The sequence below is a fragment of the Narcine bancroftii genome, chromosome 4 (assembly GCF_036971445.1).
Source record: "Narcine bancroftii isolate sNarBan1 chromosome 4, sNarBan1.hap1, whole genome shotgun sequence".
Taxonomy (NCBI): Eukaryota; Metazoa; Chordata; class Chondrichthyes; order Torpediniformes; family Narcinidae; genus Narcine; species Narcine bancroftii.
Window position 1 is genome coordinate 134714847 of NC_091472.1, and position 12335 is coordinate 134727181.

The following is a 12335-nucleotide window of genomic DNA, read 5'->3' on the forward strand; positions in this document are numbered from 1 at the left end:
GCGCTGCCGGGCGCATCGCTCCCTGGGCGCTTCGGGGGCAAGGGACTGCTTGATTTTCACCAAGCCCTCTCGTCCAGCTCGGCCCCTTGTTGACGATCCTGACTCCTTCTATGGAAACCAGCCGGTTCCCGACCTCCGCCCACTGGCCCCGGACACTTGGGTGCCTAACTGTGAATGGGTTGAAAGTGAACAAGCGCCAACCATTGTGTCACGATGGAGATTTAAGCTCTCATGAGAAACAGTTCAGCCCTTCGAATCCGCTCACTTCGTTACACGTCGATCTTTTGGCTCTGCAGTGATGTAATTCACTGATCCTCTGTCAGGAATAGAGATTTGGTTCACACATCATTTGCAAAAGTCCCATTACCTCACTGACTTGCAGTAACACAACTGAACTGCCTGCCAATATTTTAAGGGAGTGGTCAGTGGCTTATTTGGCACCGCGATGACGCTCTTTATTCAATAAGAGATCACAAATACTCTTTTTGAATTAAAAAATGAAAATGCAAACCCAGCAAAAGGGAGTTTGCGGATACTGGGGAAAAGCAGCAGTATTGGAAAGTGGAAGGGAGGTCAACAAGAAGTCTGCAGACGCTGGAAAAGAAAGGGAAGGGTGGGCGGAACGTTTCATTGCAGTTCGATTCTGGGCTGCAGGCACTTTTCTAATATTTCGTAGTATTAAATAACCCATGTTCCAGCTGATGGCTAAAGTCATGAATGTTATATAGAGAATTTAGGTTAAAATGACTTAAGTTAAAATGTGATGATTAATCATAAAAAGGGAAGCCAGAACGGACAGGGAGCTTACTAGCAGCCAAGGACAAAAGGTTCAGCTGAATATGTTTTTTTAAACCTATCTTTTCATGGTCATAGTAAGAGACATGCAGGAGACAAAAGATTGATAAGAAGGGTGAGAAACAGAATTTAGTGTATGTAGAGTTCACAGCGTACGTAACGAACGTGATAATTAAAAGTGCAGTTATACTTAGAATGCTTTTGTAATACTAACCAATTAAAACAGTATTAATAAGAAGGGGAAGGGCAAACAATAAGGGTATAAAAATCAATGCACTGTATGTATCGGGGCTTAACTGGTGAGAAGCCAGTTGAGTCCAACTCTGCAGACTTGTAAATAAAGCTTGTCGTGTCATCAGTTTTAAAGAGACTCATGTGTGAGAAGTTTTATTTCTGACAAATGGGGGCTCGTCCGAGATCTACACTCCGGCCGTGAGGGGAGGCGAGAAGAGGGACATCGGAGGTGGTGCACCCCGCTGAGTTCAGCGGCTCCTAGTCCCTTGCTCGTCGCTTCGGGCGGCTTGAGCGAGTGGTATCCGGACAAGGTGACACGACAAGACGGAGAGGAGAAGGGTGACAGTTCAATCCCTGAGAAGACACCGGTAAGTGACGACTTACGATTGTGGTGTGGGGATTGGGTAACAGGTGTAACGGGATACACCTGTTAGGATAAAAAACCTAACGTAATAGATCAGGTATAGAGCTTTTGTCGTGGCGTGAGGACCCTGTCGTGGGACTCTAGGATAGACCCCAGGGAAACCTCGGCGGTAACCGAAGGAGGGACAACACCTCCGACGAAGTGCCGAGAAGAGAGGGGTCGACCCCAGGGAAACCTCAGCGGTAACCGAAGGAGGGACAGTACCTCCGACGAGGCGTCTGAGAAGAAGGGAGTAGGGTCCAGAATGAGAGGGTCCTCAGCAACGATAAACGGATCTAGGTGGGAAAATGGGAGGATCAAAATCTAAGGGCTCGTCTGAAAATTCAGGACAATTCCTGGGAGTTCCCCTTGACAGCCCTTTGGGGAGAATGTTTGAAAATTGGGATAGTAAAAGATATCGAGACAAAAACAAGAAAAAGATGGTTCAATATTGTCTCCTTTGGTCGAAACAACCTATTAAAGGTTCCTCGGTCTGGTGGCCGAAATTTGGATCTGATGAGGATTGGGTTAGACAAGCATTAAACATATATGTAAATTCGAGACCAAAGGTGAATCAAGAAGAGTCAGCATATGCATTTTGTTGGGTTCCCTGGCCAGGATCCTTAACAAAATGTTTTAAATTGAGGGTAGCAGGAGAAAAGAAATGGGAACCTCTGGACAACCTTCCCCCTCCTTATATTCCCCCAGTGCCTACTGCGCCCGAGGAAAGCTCATTACCGGAGGGGAAAGGTGATGAATCTGATTTCCCCGAAAGGGGCCGGGAAAAAAAGAATGAATTAAGGGAGTCGGACCCTAAACTTCCACCGGTAAACCGACCCTGGACAAGATCCCAGACTGGTCCAGGACCATCAAAGTTTTCAATAAGCCTAAATCCCCTGAGGGAAGTTCCTATGGGAGGACCGGGAGGGGGAACGGGATATGTGAATGTTCCCCTAACTAGTACAGAGGTGCGGGGATTTAAGAAAGAAATGAAAAAGTTATTGGAAGATCCTATAGGACTGGCCGAACAGCTCGACCAATTCCTGGGACCAAACACATATACGTGGGAAGAGATGCAGGCAATAATGGGAACATTATTCTCACCCCAGGAGAGGCAGATGATTCGACGGGCTGCCCTCCTCATGTGGGAATATGAACAACCTGGGGACCCCAGACCCCATGAACAAAAATATCCCTTAAATGAACCCAGGTGGGACAAACGAACACCCGAGGGATTGGCAAGTATGAGACAATATAGAGAGTGGACAATTAAAGGGATACGGGAGGCTGTGCCAAAGGGTCACAATTTCACCAAGGCATTTGGGAACCACCAGGGGAAAGACGAGTCCCCTACTGATTTTTTGGAGAGGGTGAGAAAGAATGTCCAACAGTATGCGGGCGTGGACCCTAGTACACCAATGGGTGAACAGCTTATTCGAATTGAATTTGTTTCCAAATCATGGCAGGACATTAGAAAGAAACTAGAAAAGGAGGAGGACTGGAGCGAAAAACCCCTAAGCGACCTGTTAAAAAAGGCGCAAAAAGTATATGTGCAGAGAGAAGAAGAAGATCAAAAGAGGCCGACAAAGGTTATGGTACAGACTATCCGACAGATGAATGCCGAATCCAGAGGGGAAAGAAAACAAAACCTTCCTCCAAACAATCCAAGATATCCAAGAGAGGGAAGACCCCGGAGGTTCGTTAAGTGCTATTACTGCAATGAGGAAGGACACTTTAAGAGGGAATGCCCCCGATACAAGAGGGAATTGCGTGCCCTCGAACTTATGGAAGAAGATTAGGGGGGTCAGGGGTTCCAAATGTTAGGGACCAAGTATAAGAGGGAACCCCTGGTAAAACTAAAAATTGGTCCCAAGGGAGAAGAGGTGGTGTTTATGGTGGACACAGGAGCGGAACGAAATAGTGTAATAACTGTGCCAATCGGGACTGAACCTGTAAAAAGTAATTTGAAAATTTCTGGGATAGAAGGGGCTCCCAGAATGGTATCAATAATTCCCCAAGTAACAGTGAAACTGGAAGAAAGAGAAGGGGTACAAGACCTCTTGTTGTTACCGTCGGCTGGATTTAACCTCCTAGGAAGGGACTTACAGGCTCTCCTAGGTTTGGGTGCTCTCCCTGTGGACGGAGAAGTGCGAGTCCACCTCTGCGCTTTAAAGGAAGAGGATGAACAGCAGATTGACGAGAGAGTCTGGTATAAGGAGGGAAATCGAGGAGGTCTGGACATCCCACCTTTACATGTCACATTAATACCAGGTCATCAGCCGGTAAGGAAACGTCAGTATCCTATTTCTTTGGAAGGGAGAAAAGGGCTACAGCCGGTAATTGAGACTCTAATACGAGACGGACTATTAGAAGAATGCATGTCACCTTATAACACCCCTATACTCCCAGTGAAAAAGTCAGATGGATCCTATCGCCTAGTTCAGGATCTAAGAAGTTTGAATGCTATTGTTCAGACCCGCCACCCAGTGGTGCCTAATCCCTATACTATTATGAGTCGGATTCCCCCAGACCATGAGTGGTTTAGTGTTATCGACTTGAAGGATGCCTTCTGGACGTGTCCATTAGAAGAGGAAAGTAGAGATATGTTCGCGTTTGAATGGGAAAATCCATGGACAGGTAGACGGAGACAGCTTCGGTGGACTGTATTGCCACAAGGGTTCACTGAATCTCCGAACCTGTTTGGACAAATGCTAGAACAAATCTTGGCGGACTATCCACAATCTGATGATTCCCAACTAATGCAGTATGTGGACGATTTACTATTATCAGGACCCAAGGAACAAGAAATGAGGGGAGATACAATTAGACTCTTGAATTATCTGGGGAAAAAGGGTCTACGGGTGTCCAGGAACAAGTTACAGTTCGTTGAGAGAACTGTGGTATATCTGGGACACCAGATAAGTAAAGGACAGAAACGGATTACCCCTGAACGGATTGCGGAAATCACTAGAATGCCGTTACCCCGTAATAAGAAGGAAATAAGACAATTCCTGGGACTCTTAGGTTACTGTAGGTTATGGATAGAGGACTACTCAGCGTTGGTGAAGTTTATGTATGAAAAGCTGACAAATGAAAATGAATATCCATTGAAATGGACCCAGGAGGAGGAGGGATGGTTTGAGGACTTGAAGCATCGCCTGACACGAGCCCCGGTACTCATTCTGCCCTCTTTAAAACAGCCCTTCCAGCTATTTGTCACTCATAACCAAGGAACAGCAGTGGGGGTTTTAACACAGGAAAAAGGCAGTCAGCGACACCCAGTGGCTTTCCTTTCCAAAATGATGGACCCAGTGTCTCGCGGATGGCCGACGTGTATCCAGGGAGTAGCGGCTGCTGCTCTGTTGGTAGAGGAAGCACGTAAACTTACTTTTGGAGGAAAGATGACTGTGTACACCTCCCATTCTGTGAGTGTTTTATTAACACAAACTGCCCATCGATGGCTGACTGATTCTCGCATATTAAAGTATGAAACCATTTTAATGGTTGGAGAAGATCTACAATTTGCAAAGATTAATAGCTGCAACCCAGCTCAGTTTTTATACGGCAGTGAAACAGAGAGAGAGGTGGAGCACGACTGTGTCGAGTTGACAGATCTTCAGACCAAGACCCGAGAAGACCTTTGCGATACTCCACTGGGAGAAGGATATGAATTCTACATTGACGGCTCCGCCAGATGTGTTGACGGAATGAGAAGAAGTGGATATGCTATAATAGAAGGAAATACTTGGAAAGTAGTAGAATCCACGAGACTACCCGGAAGCTGGTCAGCACAATCCTGTGAACTATATGCCTTGCAGAGAGCCCTCAGAATACTGGCAGAGAAAACTGGAACGATTTACACTGATTCCAAATACGCATACGGGGTAGTGCATACCTTTGGTAAGATCTGGAAGGAGCGTGGTCTAATTACATCAAGAGGAAAGGAATTGGCACATGAACAATGACTTTAGAAGCCTTGACATTACCCCAGGAAATAGCAGTGGTCTACATACCAAGCCATCAGAGGGGAGATACCCCGACAGCAATTGGAAACAGACTGGCTGATGAAGAAGCCAAAAGGGCAGCCATGCAACAAGAAGTCCGTTTGCTGACCTTAATCCCAATAAGGCAAGGCATAAAGAAGGCTCCCATTTTCACTGCTAAGGAAGAAAAGGACATGGCTCAGCTGGGCGCAAGCCAGCTGCCTGATGGAACATGGAAGACACCAGATGGAAGAATGGTTCTAAATAAAGAAATAACTCGCAATATTTTAAAACACCTGCATCATCAGAGCCACTGGGGCACCCAAGCCTTATGTGACACAGTGCTTCGAGAATATGTGTGTAAGGGAATCTACACCTTGGCCCAACAGGAGGTGCAGAATTGTCACCTATGCACAAAAATTAATAAGAAGGTAATGAGGACAGGGACCATGGGAGGTCAACCATTAGCCATACGCCCTTTTCAACGTATCCAGATCGACTTCACAGAGTTACCTCAAGTCCAAAGATGGAAATATCTGTTGGTGATAATAGATCACTTTACCAGATGGGTGGAAGCCTTCCCAACAGTAAATACTACAGCCTCTACAGTAGCTCGCCTCCTCCTAGAGCAGATAATCCCCAGATATGGTATAATGGATTCTATAGACTCAGACAGGGGTCCACATTTTTCTTCAAAAATCCAGCAATTGATTTGTAATGCATTACAGGTTTCTTGGAAATTACATACCCCTTGGCATCCACAAAGCTCAGGGAGGGTTGAACGTATGAATGGAACCCTAAAAATGCAATTGACAAAATTAATGGTGGAAACTAAAATGCCTTGGATAAAGTGTCTGCCCCTGGCTTTATTGAGAATTCGTACAGCCCCACGAAAAGATGTAGGGTTGTCCCCTTATGAAATGATGTTTGGGCTTCCCTTCTGGAGTACAGTTGAGGGGTGTCCCACCTTGGGGGAAGGGGATATATTTGTTAGGAACTATTTACAGGCACTGTCACGCTCTCTTACAGATTTACGAAAGAGAGGACTATTGGCACAAACACCGCCTCTAGACTTTTCTTTACACAAAGTGGAACCACGAGACTGGATTCTCATCAAGACCTGGAAAACTGAAAAACTCCAGCCCCAGTGGGAAGGTCCATACCAAGTTCTCTTAAGTACAGAGGCTGCAGCACGAACAAGAGAGAAGGGGTGGACGCACGCATCCAGATTTAAGGGACCTGTAGAGGCGCCTCAGGACCCTGATACGAACTCAGATTGGACTTGTGTTCCTGGAGAAAAACCTCTTACCTTGCGATTTCGCAGAAAGACTTAATTCACAATGTTATTGTTATGTTCTTTGATTTTTCTTAGTTTGCCTATGTCTTTATCAGGTGTGAAATGTAAGAAATGCAGAGACACAGTGGTCCTGTTTCAGGACCACATTTGGGGAAGAAAGGAGGGTAATTTTATTTCCCATACCTCAGTTCCTGTGAAATGCTGGGCAGAAAATACCACCCAACATCCATATACCCCTTGTGTGGAAAAAGAAGGAAATAATATGGGTCATTATGTACAGATTCCTAATACCACTCCTTTCCCTCTTAACGGTTGGAAGGGTGACTCAGGCCCACCATGCCCTGATGGACTCTGGTTTTGCATACACACATTTTAAAGAGAGAAAGGGGTGGATTGTTATATAGAGAATTTAGGTTAAAATGACTTAAGTTAAAATGTGATGATTAATCATAAAAAGGGAAGCCAGAACGGACAGGGAGCTTACTAGCAGCCAAGGACAAAAGGTTCAGCTGAATATGTTTTTTTAAACCTATCTTTTCATGGTCATAGTGAGAGACATGCAGGAGACAAAAGATTGATAAGAAGGGTGAGAAACAGAATTTAGTGTATGTAGAGTTCACAGCGTACGTAACGAACGTGATAATTAAAAATGCAGTTATACTTAGAATGCTTTTGTAATACTAACCAATTAAAACAGTATTAATAAGAAGGGGAAGGGCAAACAATAAGGGTATAAAAATCAATGCACTGTATGTATCGGGGCTTAACTGGTGAGAAGCCAGTTGAGTCCAACTCTGCAGACTTGTAAATAAAGCTTGTCCTGTCATCAGTTTTAAAGAGACTCATGTGTGAGAAGTTTTATTTCTGACAATGAATGCTTTGCAGAGGCCAAGAACCGCAAAGATTAAGACATGAAATCAGTTGCAGAGGCCAGATGACTAGTTATGAACTGCGAGCCGACCTGTTGCACTGGAAACGACAATAAAGACAACGAATTTTCAAATCAATGATTCCTTCTTCTTTCACTCCTCCTACTGGCTCCATTACTCCTTTCCGTCGGTTTGAAATTTAGATGAACTTGCATCAAAGTGGGGTGGGGAGAACTGTGAGTGGATGCTGTACAGGCATCACCAGATTAAGATTGCCATTGGTGTATGAAATGGAGCGGTGTCGTTATTTTGTTTTCAGGGACTTCTCTGAATAACATCACTTGATCCTATTTTAGGTGGGAAAACCACACGAGTTTCAGAGGGAGGGCATAAGTTTACATTTTGTTCACCCCTTGCTGAAGCCCGAAACGTTGGTTAACTTTGCTACATGAAGTTTGACCGGCTGAGTCTCCAGCGTTGTGGTTTTACTTCATCCGCGGTGCCTGCGTGTTTCACTTCAGATCCTCTGCGCTCAAATGGGGTTGAGGAAGCAGCTGGAAGGAAGGCGGGGCGCCGCTCAGAAGGGCATCCTGGCCATTCCGCCGGAGACCTGCTCACCCTGCCCCAGCAAGGAATGTATTCTGTCACGGGAGAAATAAGTGGCGAGGCGGGATTGTGGTGTCACTCCATTTCAATTCCACGCAGTCCGGGTCTGAGATAAGCGGGGAGGACTTTGCACAGGAACTCCGCTTCGACTTCAGGTTCTCCCTCCCATTCGCAACACAGGCCTGGATTTTTTTTAAAAGAAACCCAAGAACATAGTTGCAAATGCGAGAGAGCAAAGTGCAGACTGATCAACAGTCCCTTTAAAAGAAAAGCTACCGCTTCATGCATGAATTAACCTGGTCGAGGTCGCTGCAAAACGTTGAGTGAGAAGTTGGTTCTGTCGCTGGAAGTTCATCTGAAGCAAAGCGATCTGTTGGTCTGGTTTAGTTTCACGGCGAAGAGCCTTCACTGCAACCAACCCTGCCATCTGGTGTTCGCTCAGAACACGTTAGGGTTAGTGTTGGGGAAGATCACACAACATCCGGGAGAAGTTTTTAAAACAAAGCAGTCCATACTTCGGGGGCCTGAACTCTTCTTCAGGAGCGCCGAAAATCAACCTGAATTAACAAGGTGGGGGACGACAGCAGCACAGGTGGGAGGGGAGAAGAGAATGGAAGTGAGAGGGCGAGGGGGCAGCGCTCTTGATAGTTCGCCAATACATTTATTCATTTCTATGTACCATTGCTGTATTCTCAGGCTATCTTCTAATTTTCAGGTTGAAAATCCAACGTTTTGGAACCCGCATCGAATACATCAGAATGCAGGAATCCACTACTAATGCAGTCACAATGGCTGCGACCAACGCCCTGCATTTACCACCCTTCTGGGCAACCCAGCCCAGGAACTGGCTGAGTCCCAGTTCCACATCAGGAGAATCGTCTCAGAGGATACCAAGTTCTGGCATGTCATCAGCGCTCTGGATACTGCCACCACTGCCAAAGTAAACTCTTTCGTGGAGATCCTGCCAGTGGAGCGCAAGTACGAGCAGTTCCGGGGGTTCCTCCTCAACTCCCTAGAACTCATCTGGCACTAGCACACTGTTCGGATCTTAAACTTGCAGGGCCTGGCCGACAGGAATCCCTCCGAGCTCATGCACGAGATGGTGGCCCTTGTGAGGCCCTGTTCCTCTCCAAGCTGCCGGTACGTTTCCTCGGCGGTTTCGGACCTGATAGCCAAGGAGGCAGACAGGCTATTCTGCACCCCACAGCAGAGCTCCCTCCACGTGCAGCCAGTCTACGCTGTCGGCACCACCGTCATGACCAGGCCGCCGGAAACCCCAACAGTGGCTGCAGCACAGCAGCAATGCGATGGGCGCACAGAGAAGCACGGTGAATACTATTTCTCCTACTGCTGATGGGGCCAGAACGCCTGGTGGTGCTCCCATCCCCCATAATTAAACCAAGCCTTTAGGTGATATGGACTCAGTGGGATGAATAGCCCTCTTTTTATGCCATAACAACTGCAACAATTCTCTGAATGATTACAGTATATTTACTGCAGAAGGCCTCTTGTTGATTTTATACCAAAATCTTACCACATCACAGACAGTAAATAATGAAAATAGATTGAGATTAAGGTTTTGGACTTAAGGTGAAGCAAATATTATTAAATATGACTTTCAATATATGTCATGAAGCCAAGATAAGTACATTATAACTAATTATTTTTGGTGTCTTTGATCTGCGATAAGATTCTTTCTGATGCCCATAAGGTTTGTGGCATTCTAAAGGTTTGGATCAATGAACCAACAGAGATAAATACAGTGACTGGAGCTTCTGTCTACATTTTTTTGGAGATGGGGGCAGTTAAGAGGGGACATCACATCTTACATGGATGGAGCCTGCTCTAAGATTCTGAGAGGTGTTCAGCAACAGACTGGGAAATGTCGATGTGAGAATGGATCTGGGAGACCTTGTCCATCTGTCACAGAGAGCAAACCTGCAGGCATAGCAAGCAGTTAAGAAGGCAAAGGATATTTTAACTTTTAATGCATGTGGATTTGAATACAAGGGCAAAGATAATCAGTGCTTAATGAGACCATACCTGGAGTATTGACACAATCATACAGCTTGGAAATAGACCACTAAATCCATCAAAAGTATCAAGCACCCAATTACACTAATCTCAATTTACTCTCCTCACATTCCTATTCCTTCCTCCATATTTCACTATTGACATACACATTCGGATATTTTAAGGTGGCTGACTAAGCCAGTGACTTTGGAATGTAGGAGAAAATGGAACACTGCAAGGAAACTCTAGTGGAGCAAACCCACAGGAGAATGGGCAAAGTTCATGCAGTTCGCACCAGAGTTCAGGATTGAGTCCAGCATCGGAGGAGCTCTGGGAGCTGCACAACATTGTGTGCCGTTTTCATCTCCCTACCTGTTGAAATATGTCAATACTTGCCATAAGAGAGGTTCATCTGACTGATTTTTGGGATTGCAGGTGTGTAGGATCAAGTAGGCCTCTGACTACTAGAATTTAGAAAAACAAGAGACCTTAGTGAAATGTGTAAGACGCATTAGGTTAGACGCAGGGAAGCTGCTTCTCCCAGGTGGGTGTGGGAGCAGTGCAGGTGTCTTGAACCATGGGTCACAGTCTCAAGACATTTGTGGCTAAAATTTCTACAATGAGAGGATACGACTCTCTACCATAGAGTCTGTGGGACCCAAATAAGTATATTTAAGAAGATAGGGGGCAACCCAGTTGGTGTAGCGGTTAGTGCAATGCCTTTACAGTGCCAGCAATCAGGACCAGGGTTCAAATCCCATATCTGCATGGGTTTTTCCTGGGGTCTCCAGTTTCCTCCCAACATTCAAATGTACCAGGGTGTAGATTAACAGGGTGTAAATTGAGCAGCATGGACTTGGCCTGTTAGCAGGTTGTATGTCTAAATTTAAAATTTTATAGATAAATGTTGCACATCAGATAGTATGGGGATAGAAAAGGGATAATATTGAGAGCAAGATCATATTGAATGGCAGAACAGACTTTAAGGTCTGAACAGCTTAGTCTTGATTCTCTTTTTAATGTTACTACAACCTATCAGAACACTACTCCATTACTGACCTTGAGAGAAGGCCTTTAAGAGTTTCAAATTACCAGCCAATGTGCACTAGAAAGAACTTTAACTGCTCAAAGCAATATTTGTAATAAATGGCAGTTAAAAATATTAACCATGTTCAAAATGTGGCTGGATGCTTCATGGTTGTAAAAATGCTTTAGTGGATAATCTGTAAAACATGTAAAGGATTCAATAAATCAATTTTCTTTCAACGGCATATCGAACTGATTTATTGAGGTATTTTCTAATGGTAAGTGGTGTGAGATGAGATGATATGTTAAGATAATGAGCTAGTTTTGACGTAGTTTGCTGAACATTACCCGCAAATAATAAGTTCTTTGCGAGCTCATCTTAGTCATCTAAAAATATCCCATCATGCTCGTAGGTTTTTGGCAGGAAGCCTGGAAAGCTTTCTGGTTTTGGCTTTGACAGGAAAAAAAATGAAATATACATACACCAGCAGCAAAAGGAATGCATTTAAGATGATTGCCATTGGGCAGTCATGCTGTAAAAGTTTGCAAATTGTTAGAGAATTGTCAGAAATGATCTCTTTTAAGACAACCCATTGATATAAGTGAACACGACATGTTCTACATCTTCTGCAAAAAAAATATACTGGTTTGAATTAAATTGGTCTGACTTTAAATCAGATTCTGTATCTTTGCCCTATTATGAAAGAGTTTATCAATTTGTATCAATCAAGGCCTCACCAAACATTCGACTGGTTCTTTCTCAGAGAGGGGTGAAAAAAAACTCTAGCCATGTTATTCAGAACACATGGAAATGCTGGAAGAAAAGGGATAGGGTGAATAAATAATTTCTTATTAACATAAGATGTTTAGAGTACTGATGCATCCAATCCCTGAGACGGATTTTAGCCAGATCTAAATGTATAACAACCCAATATCTCCTTTGATTTAACAATTTGCTAGTGGAAAGCTTGCTGACCAGCTGCATCATGGCTTGGTATGCAGGGCTGGTGCCAGACTATTCTGTGCCCTAGCTGTAATGATAGTGATCATGGTTGCAATGCAACTAGCAATGCCTTACTGTTTGATTAGACTTGGCTGCCAGCAGGGCA

At 44.7% G+C, this 12335-nt stretch overlaps 1 long non-coding RNA gene across 1 annotated transcript; it reads left to right on the plus strand.

Annotated features, from left to right (window-relative positions):
* The first annotated feature begins 7953 nt into the window (after positions 1–7953).
* On the plus strand, positions 7954–11471 carry LOC138761177 (uncharacterized). Its single transcript, XR_011356168.1, has 2 exons — positions 7954–8757; positions 8903–11471. It is a non-coding gene; the product is annotated as an uncharacterized lncRNA (long non-coding RNA).
* The last annotated feature ends 864 nt before the right edge of the window (positions 11472–12335 follow it).